Raw genomic sequence first — 11,231 nt, 5'->3', positions numbered from 1 at the left:
TATGGAGTCCACAGTCAGTCAGACCAGAAAAAGCACATGCTCAGAATAGACACCCTGAGAAACAAACAAAATATTTCGCTGAGTACACTGTAGTATTATAAAGTCAACAGTGAAGCACACTCATAAGAAGACACGTGAGACTGTATTATTGCAATAAATCAGATGATGCATGGATGCATGCTGTTGTATGTTCTGTCACCATGTATGCATGCCTGTGTATTAGACCCGTGTTATGGGTTGAGCTGTAAGGATTCTTTCCTTACTCACACTATGTTTAGATACAAGTATGTGGTGTTTGCAGTATAGCGCTGGAATGCACAGGCTGGAGATTCTTCAGTTTCACTGCATTCTTCATGCCATGTTGACTGACAGGGCCTCTATGTGCTATTGTAAAGAGCACGCTTTGGTAGATGGGGTCAGCAAACAGTGTGAGTTCTGCTGCCTCAGAATACCCCCTCATTCTCTTTGGCGTCTACCAAATCGAGGAAGTCAGCAAGCTTTCAGCCTGGGAAGGCTTTGAAACGAATTATGCTATTAAATATATCTCAACATGACCATTATCATTTTTTAAAATAGGAGAAATGTGAGTAGTGCCTGTCTGTTTTAGTTTAGTTTTAGTGCTTACTAAGGTATGGAATTCCATACTAAGTATTCCATACTAAGGTGTGGAATACTTAGTAAGCTGATGGAATCTTAGAATGTTTGTAATCAAAAGAGCCTCTATGATATTCTAGCACTTATATGGCTTTGATGTATTTGCCTGTTTTATTGTCTACCAGGTGAAAATCAAAATTTAACTTAGGAAAGTAATAACTCAAAAAGCTGCACAATTTGAGGTATCATTCATGTTTGATGCTGTTATGCATTTAGAACAAATTAGTTTATATGAAGATTGTGTCATCGTTTGTTCACCTTCATGTTGTTCCAGACACTTCAAATTAAGATATTTGTAATGAAACATGAGAGGATTCTGTACCTTCATTGGAAGTCCAGGTTACCAAAACTTAAAAGATCCAAAACAAAAAAAAAGTTTGTGAAGGTGAATATATTAATTTATTTGACAATGTCTTTATAAGCTTTTTGGAACTTTTAGTAACCTGGACTTTCAAGGGACAGAAACCTCTCAGGTTTCATTAAAAAATATCCTAATTTGTACTTTGAAGATTAATAATGTTTTGGAATATGAGTGTGTGAGAGTAAGTAATGACTGAATATTCTTTTTCATTTCATTTTCTTTTTTTTTTTTTTTTTTACCTTTAAGCACAAGTAATAATAATTTAATTTGAATAATTTTGGCATAAGATGCTTTCAAAGAAGACAGAACTGGGGATTTTTTTCACAACATCTGTGCTTTTCATTAGACTCCCTGTTGAGAGTCGTTGAAAGGTAATTTGTGAAAAAGGAAAAGATGCTGAGGATTTCTGGATGATATGTGCTCATGTCTGTGCTCATCATTTACTATACTAATATGCAGGTTTTGGAACATGTAGATAATATAAATAGCATCTGAAATGTATTTATAGTATTTTTTTGTGTGTGAAGATCGGGAAAGGTACCTAGAGATTTAACTTTGGGTTCAATGTTTTCCTATGTGCTGTTAACTCCGTCTCTCCACTTGTTGTTTCTGACGTAATCATGAATAGGAGATTGGGCAGCCCTGGAAGTGGCCCGGTCTCCAGTAAAATCCCCTCTGCATTGTTGCTGAAAATGGCTTTGATATTATGCAATAGTTTTCTTATTGTATTATAGTCTTCCTATTTGCAAGACTAAGGTGACAGTGTCCCTCACGTCTTAAAGGCTGACAGGTGTTGAGCAGTTTCCTCAGACATTCCACTCTATTGTATGGGCTTGTGATTTTTGTGTTCATTTAGGAAGTCCCCCTCAACACGTGCAAAGAGTCTGACGTGCTGTTATTGTCTGACAATGATGTCTCACATGGCATTAGATTTGTTTACACCATATCTTTCAGGTGCTCGTAAGTCATTTGCTACTATTTTTGACACCTTTTGTCATTTCCTTGAAAGCTTTTTTTAAAAATAAGGCTGGTTTGGTTATAATCATCTGTCCTTTATGTATGAGACACATCCAGTATAAAGCACACATTATGTGTTTCATACATAGAGAACAGAAGGTTGTCTCATTATTAAAAAGCAAAATATTAGTAATTTTTTTGAAGGCTTAAAAAAATAATTTTTATCATTTCATTTTATTCCTACTTACTAATTATTTCATTAAATTAATACTGTACATTTATTCAGTAAGGATGCATTAATCTTTATCAAAAGTGACAGCAAAGACATTTGTAATGTTATTACAGATTTCTATTTCAAATAAATTCTGTCTTTTAGAACTTTCTATTCATCAAAGAATCCTCTCTCTATCTCTCTCTCTCACACACACACACACAAAGATAATGGATTCGATAAAAATATTGATAAAATATTGTTTCAACATTGATAATAAGAACTGTTTCATGAGCAACAAATAAGCATGATTTCTGATCACGTGACACTAAGGATGATGCAGAAATATAACAGAAATAAATAAAAAAATATATTGAAATAGAAAACATTTATTTAAAATTATAATAATATTTCACAGTATTACTGTTTTTTACTGAATTTCATCAAATTAATGAAGCCTTAGTGAGCATAACAGACTTCTTCCTGTCAAAAAAATAAAAATAAAAATCTTACCAACCCCAAATGTTTTAATGGGGGTGTCTATTTACTGCTTATGATTAATAAAGTGTTATAAAAATAGAAATAATTAATGGTTTGTGGTGCCCTAACATCACATTAAGGGAAAATGCTACTCAAATTATCTTAGACACTTATCAAAAACTCATTAGTAAAAAAAAAAAAAAAAAAATAATAACAACTCATTGTGAATAGAACATATTATATAGAACAAGTTTGCTTTTTCATGATGCTACATTTACACCAATAGATGTTATTATGAGTCAAAGTTGATGGGCGTATCAACTACTGAAGAAAAAAAACTGTATAAAATAAGTGTAGTTTATAGTATAATTTCTGTCATTATATACTAATGTCAGCTTATATGCATTTCTGTTTTCTGTGGAACTAATCTAATTTTATTATATCTATCTACAGTATCTAAGAATGTTAGTGTTGAAACATTGGACCCCATGATTATTTTTTTTGTATGAAAAACAAACCCACAATATTTTTCCACAGAATAAACACATATACAGGAACAGCATGAAGGTGAGTAAATGATGATGAAACTATCCCTATTACCCACATTTTCAAATTCAAATAGTAAATGTGAATCAACATACAGTATCTGCACAGAAACCTTTATTCAATGACTATTCCCACACACTGATGCCGCAGGACTGCAGCTAATATGAAGTAGGATGCACTGCTTAATTATATTTGTTTTGAATGATTTAGCAAATGCAAGAGACATACAAAAACATTGTGGTCTTTAAGACTTCTGCTCTTCTGGAGCAGCACTGTCTATTATTGCAGTACAATAATATTTCTTCTCTCTGCTAATAAGTTTATTCTTCCCCAGGGTGAAATCCAAGAGTTTTAAAAGGTTTGTATGCTTTATAAATACATTTACAACCACACAAATTCACACACACAGACACACACACACACACACACACACACACACACACACACAACACACACACACACCACACACACACACACACACACACACAACAGACATTTTTCGGAGGTAAAATACAACATATGCTCCAAAACAGTACATGAGGCATGCTGCCAGTTATTATATATATATATATATATATATATATATATATATATATAGATATATATATATATATATATATATATATATTATATATATATATATATATATTTTTTTTTTTTTTTTTTTTTTTTTTTTTTATCTTTAAAGTTCATAAAAAAAAATAAAACATGCATGTGCAGTTTAAATGCATGTTGAGGGTTTAAATCCAGACGTGTGAAGCTCATATTTTGACTTTGGCCCTTAGACTCCCATTATTGCATTACTGTAAATGGGAATGCATTTTAAGTAAACTGAGGGATAAGTCAAAATGATTTTTGTGTTTAACCCCAAATACCCCCTTCCGCCTTTTGTCATATTTTTACTTTGTCGTACTACAATGTTTTTATTTCCTGTGAGGGCTTTTGGTCCACTTTAAACCTTATGATATCATTTTTCTTCTGCATGACGAAACTCAAAGAAATTCAGTCTCTCCTCACAGGAAGTTGGTCTAATTATTCCACAAACACTTAGGTTAATCTTTATCAACACAATGTAAGGTTAAGGAAGGGCTTTCAGGCTGAGAGCCTCAGTGTATCCCATTACAAAAGTTTAAAGTAGGACATGCCAGAGGCAAATGCAAGGTGAAATCCATCCGCTGGAGTTGTGTTTATATGAACTGCTGCCAAGCAAAATTATTTCTTCATGTTTATTTTTGTGTAGGGAAAGACAACTACCTAAATGGTTATTACCACTGTCTCTAGTTGTAGAACAAGAACGGGAGGTGGGGATGGGGGGTGGCGATCTGTCGTGGGTCTAAGGGAAAAAATGCAACCCTAAAGGGAAAGGAGGGGTGTATAGGATGATGGGTTTAGTGCTCTGGAAAGTTAATATCTTAAAACAATACACAGCGCAACCGGACGATGAGAATTTGGCCCGCAGCAGCATTACTCCTCACCATGGCTGATCTGGCGGAGATAAGAGTCTCCAGGGCCGTTGTTGTACACTTGCTGAAAATGCACTGGATTTGATTTCCTCTGATATTGTCTGTTTGTTGTTCTACTCTTGTCTCATGATGGACTGGTCTGGTGCCATATGTTCTAGAGGGCTAGTCACAGATAGATGTACACCCTCCGGGAACCACAGTTACAGACCACCTCTATAGAACAGAACTTAGTTTTGGCATGGAACGTGGAGGGAGACTTGGTTTTGGAACTGATGTAGAAATGAGTACAGAGATTAATGTTAATACTTGTTCCTATTAGTTATATCAAGAAATGAATCCAGGGCACAACTTGACTGGGTTGACTGGGCTCATTAGCAGGCCGGAATTGGCTGGAATTCCAGAACTGAAATGCCAGAGTTGAATGTTCTACACATCTTCCGCCTCTTACATATGTGTTTATGAAATATTAACACATTTTATTGCATCTAAATCTTTTCTCCCTTCATAACTCTACAGATTATGCCTCTTAACATATGTCAGTTGGACTTCTCAGTTTCATTGCCCTGAATGTGATGTTTGATTTTCCATGACCAGTTCCCTCACATTGTGTAAACAAATAAACAGAGAAGCTCCAGGATGGCGCGAGCAGGATTGTGAGAACGGAGAGGCCTGACCTGTCTCTTACAGACATAATGGTTACGAATGTTTGGTTTTACAAACCCATCCTCTCTGTGTTTGCTGAAACTTGTATCATTTTTCCTGAGTAGGGTTGGGTATCGAAAATCGATTCCAATTCCAGAATCAGATACTTAAACCTGCAGTACATAACTTTTTTCAGTTAAAAATGATCTGAAATGACCCCCCATTTCACAATGGTAAGCTTATAATAATGTTTTCTATTTTGAGTGGTACGGGTAGGTTTTCATGGGAAATTCGAGCATGGCGCTGCGTCATTAAGTCACATCTGTAGACATGAAGAAGTTGTCCTGGCTGCTAGGCTGCTATCGCATGTGAGGATGCTGCAGGTGGCGGATCGTATATAGCCTTTTCTCACAGCAGCTAGAATAATTAAATGTATCATTTTGATGGCGGATTGTACTCCAGAAAGGATTATGTGTTTATGAAACACATGTGAATGAAATTAAATTATATTCCAGTTTCAAATGTGCATCTGATTACAGATAGCCTGGGATTACAGAAGATCTGTATTTTAAAGACAAACAGTTTGAAGGGAGCATTATTTGCTTTTTGGGTTAAATGAATTTCTTAATATGAAATTCGAATGGTATGAAAATTAGAGATTAGACTGTACAGAAACTGAAATCACATGCTGAAACACACACTATACACATAGTCACACAATGCTGATGTCGTTAACATTAAGAATTTGGGAATAAAGTTTACAATAATAATAATAATTTGCACGGTTTGATGTGATATGAGCTAACCGATCGTTACACTTAATCAGCATTGGTAGCGCGATTACTAATGCTTTTTTCCTCAGTTGGTCAGAACAAATGTGGCATACTTGTTACTTACTTGTTCAAATGACAACATCTGGTGAAAATTCTTATTTGGGTCATATATTCCAAGACCGGTGATATCCACACAAGAAGCACAGGGAAGTAATCACAGAAGTACAGGGATAAAAGTTTTATAGTTTGGATGTAAACACTGATGTGTAAGGTAGCGATTAAAATAGAATAAATCACCGTTTGAAAGTAATTTGACGTTTCAAATAAAGATTTATCGATTATGTTGTTTCGCCATTACATGTAGGTGGCGAAAAGGCTGTTAAAAATGTTTTTGTTGTTTGAATCATTCATTCAAGAGATTCATTCAAAAAACAAGTAAATCTTAAGTGAGTCACTGAGTCATTAATTCATAAATTACAAGTTATTTTTGTTTTTAAAAAATCACATGTAATTTATGAATTAAAAATAAATAAATTGTGTAGCTCTATTTTGCACACAAATCTTAATCAAGTCCAGTTTTAATGTAACCTGCTGATTTTTGTTCATGGTATTCAGTTGCAACTAAATGTTTTGCAAAAAGAGACACAGTCAATATGTTTGATATCTAAATGTTTGAATTCTTTTTTTTTTTTTTTTTTTTTACCTCAATTGGAATCGAATTGATAAGGATCGGAATCGATAAGCAGAATTGGAATTGGAATGGGAATTGATCAAATTCAAACGACAAGAAACCCTATTCCTGAATCATGCTGAAAAGCTGACATACAGAAGTCAAAAGGAGTTATTGATCCAAGACATAGGTGCAAATAAAACAAATATGTAATTAAGTAAGTGCATACTGTCCTCACCTGGTTTTGTATCTTTGTATTGTCTTTATCTCTTTTCTTTGTATCGGTCTATCTCTGTCATTCTTCTGTATCGCTACACCAAATGCTACATACAGTAGCCTTGGACAAGCAAGCTTTGAGCCAGCTGTATTATGTGAGACTCAGAAGTCGTCTCTGTTCGAGACTCATTATAAAGAACGACAGCCGTCTTATCAGAGAAACAGGACATGCCCCAGGGCATAAATCATCACACAACCACACACACCCCCAGCCTCCTTTTGAGTGTAGCACAGTAACTGTTCATACACAGAATAAAGTCTTAAAATACACATGTACAGTAGGCTAAGAAAAAATCCTTTTAATTAACAGACAAAAAGATATTTTGTAAAACACTGCAATATCTTTTGTGACATTTTATAAGGATGCATTAATGATTTTTGGCTGAAATGTTTCTTTAAGCAGTCTAATGTCCCCCTGTATTAAATGTGATACTACTGTTTATTTAAATTATGCATTTGGCCAGTGAAAATAGAACTGTTATGCTAACGCTGAGAAGACATTTGTTTTCACTTATTATTAAGGGTAATGTTTGGCAAAGTAGAGCTTTAAGAGATTTTAAGAAAGATTATGATTGCGCTTTTGGAGGGCTGGATTTTGCTAAATTACTTCCAAGGAATAGGGGGCTATTTTAGTGTATTTATCCTGCTCCCTCAAACCAACCCTACACCACCACTACAGAACATGAAAAAATGAATAATATCAGGAGAAAACAACACACCCCTATGAAAAACCTCAAAAAACTTACTAGACTAATTTTAGAGATGCTTGCTGTGACTTCGGGACTGAAGTCCTTAAACTAGGGCTAATTAATTCTGTTCCTATGTGGCCATGACCTGCAGAGTTCAGTTCCAACAACAGTTATCAGAACTAGCTAATCGTTCCTGCTGTCTTGTTGCCTCGCTGCCCTATCAGGAAATGATTTTGAAGGCAGCATTTGCGCATGAAGGCACCTCACAAAACTGATTTTGGACATGCTTCTGAGGCAGCGTAAGAGTTTAATGATTTACAGCAAAATAGAATAAGCATTGATGATAACTAAGTGAATATTTATTTACTATAATACTGATTTCTCTCTAGAAAGAATATCAAAAGCTGGTCAGAAACATACATTTACACACAAACTGACCACCAAATGCAATTTTCAGATGTCATCTTTATTTATTTTAGCTCACCCATCATAGAATCGGATGCACAGAATTGTGGCATATCAAAGGCATCAAAAGATACATCTATGCTGCCTTCAAAAATCGATCAGATGAAGGTATCTCAGGAGATAGGAAGTGATGCTGACATTGTATTCGGATGTGATGTGATGCCTTCCTACCTTGGAATGCATCCTTCGAAGGCAGCATTTTTTAGCTTTTGGACGCTGCCTAAGTCAGGGGCAACCAATCCAGCTCCTGGAGGGCCACCTTGGAGCAGAGTTTGGCTCCAGCTGTAATAAACAGGTCTATTGGATCTAAACTTGGCAGGAAAGGGGTCCTGGCTGGATTGGATAACACCGGCAACGTGTGTCATGGACATGAATGGTAACTTGAACCAAGCAACTTGTTAAGAAGGGGTGTGCTATTATTTTTTAAGTGATCAGACTATAACATTTAGCCTAGTGGACTATAAAGTGAAAAGTAAGTGAAATACTACCATGCACTTTCACTGAAGGAGAGATCCAGGCCATATCAAAAGTCAGAATATCATAGACAACTAAGAATGCACTCTGTAGTTTGGGCAGGTAAGAAACCAACCAGAACACATGCATAACAATGCCCTGGCTACCACACAGAACACCCTGGCATTTTAAAAGTGAGGCATGCATTGGTAAATTAAGCACAACTCTGACAATTTGTTTAGATTAGGTGAATACATGATTTATTATTATTCTTGAATATAGACTAAATGCAGAGACACTAGAAGCATCTTTCAGGCCTGATTAACAATCTGAGAATGTTCAACTGACTGGGCAACCTTGTTCGAGGGATCCCAGCCTAATCCTCATGGATTTGGGGGATTTTCCCATACCAGATGAGAAGCAGATGTCTCCATCTCTCCCTCCCTCCATATACTTCTCTTTATCCAGTTAACTTCCCTCACTTTGTCAGTTGTCAACTTGTGTTGACGTCAAAGCATGTCTCTTTTGGTTTCTGGCTGTCCTTTACCCTTTTTCCTTCACTCACCCCTACACATTTCCCTTCAATTGCCCCCTTCCCTGCATATAAGTGCCTCTCCCGCTATCTCAGTCTCTCAGGCCCCCTCCTGAAACACGTCCCTCAGCCTCCTCATTCCCTGGGGTACACAGAAAGAACACAAGCACCATGGGAAGGCCCAAAGTCCCCAGAAACCTCGTCACATGACTGGAGCGCCCGCCTTTCCGTGGGAGGCACGCAGTGCTGATGGCAAGGTGGAACTGTGAACTTCATGGACTGCATCCAACAGCTCCTGTACTTTCTCATGGAGCAACAAAAAACAAGGCAATTTGGTGAAATGGTCTGTTTTGGACAATTCCCAGTTGACTATACTCTGGCAGACACTAGGTAAAAAAATCTCTGTGTTTAACCCTAGTTAATATTTTTTCTGTAACTATTGTTTTTGTTGTTGTTGTTGCTGTTGGGAAGTGAACTGTGACATTCCTAAATGAGGGGTTTTGAAAATTTATGTCGGGGGACCTGATAAGTGTGTGTGGACTTTACCTTGTAATGGCCTCTTGAACCCTCTAGTGCTCCAAATATCACCACCTCTTCAATAGCCTACTTTTCAACACCACGTCCAATTCTGTGCGGACTCTTATGGACAGCTCTGTGGGTTCTTTTGTTGAGGTCTTTGGGCTAATACCCTTGGCAATGGCCTCAGTATAAACATATCTGTTTTTCTGTGGGTTTGCGCTTTCTGAGTGGTCACAGGACTGCTGGACAAGCTGTCTATAAACAAGGGTCTGGTAGAGGGAACAGGAACTCCCTTTAAGAGTACTTTAACAAAGATGGAGGGAAGTTTTCTGTTTGTGTATGTTTGTGTATAAAGGGATGAGATATCAGTCACAACTAGGAAGAATTACACTCTAAAAAATAATGTGTTAGTTCAACAACAACAACAAAATTACGCAACAATATGCATACATTTTTTTTGAGTCATGACAACTTCTAAGGAAATTATGTTCAACCAACAAACTACACTGAGTTAGAAGAACTTAATATGTAACATAAACACATATTTTTAAGTTGATTACTCAAAAAATTAAGTTGCTCCAACTAATATATTTGTATCACAATATTTCACAATATAAATAATGAATCACAATATTAAGTAAATGTAATGATTAACATCAACAAAATAATGTTTGCAGCTTAAAAGGTTTAATTAAGTTATTAAATTAGAAATTTTAACTTGCAACCATGCATTTATTTAAGTTGAGGTAACAGGTCGCCTGAATCATTTTTTAGCATGTATAGGTGTTTTGCACTACTTACTGTATATAATACTTTTTGATGAAAAGAAAAAAAATGTTCCTTGATAATAGAATCATATTTTCATGACTGGGAGGAAATGCAATACAGTAATTTTGGAATACACATAACTGAAAACCCATGGTGGTTCACCTCTAATTTGAATAATGGTAAAGTATAATTTTTTTGTAGATGCCACTTGGTTTCATTTTTTTTTTATCCATATAATGAGGTTCATACATTTTTAAATTAGGTCCCCAAATATGCTTTTGCATGTATGTCTTCATGTTTGGAAAAATAAAAGATTTATAAAAATTCCAGCTAATAAGAGAGATGTACATTAGCTTGAACAAACAAGCTTTGGATTTTGTTTGCTAATGTTCTAATCCCACAAGTTCACACAGTAGCAAAGATTCAATGATACAGGGCAAACCAGAGGATATTTCAGTTGGACCTTGAAACCACATCACTTCCTTACAATGAGCTGGGGGACTGGGATCCTAAACCAGGAGAAATTGGATGCATTCGGAAACTTCTTGGCAAAACATCTGGCTCACAGCTGCGTTAGAAAGAGCAAGAAAGCATGGAACTGTTCCATGGTATATGCAGTCAGAACAGGTTGACCTACCTTTTAGACAGCACTGCTCACTGGAAATGAACATTTTATGAAAGCTCATTCAGAAGCCAGGTACTCCTCTCTTAAACTCACAGTTTTCATAAAAGCAATATTTGATGTTCTTTAATGATGCTCTTTAATGAAGCA

Source organism: Cyprinus carpio, chromosome A17 (assembly GCF_018340385.1).
Source record: "Cyprinus carpio isolate SPL01 chromosome A17, ASM1834038v1, whole genome shotgun sequence".
Classification (NCBI taxonomy): Eukaryota; Metazoa; Chordata; class Actinopteri; order Cypriniformes; family Cyprinidae; genus Cyprinus; species Cyprinus carpio.
This window is presented reverse-complemented; position numbering follows the sequence as displayed.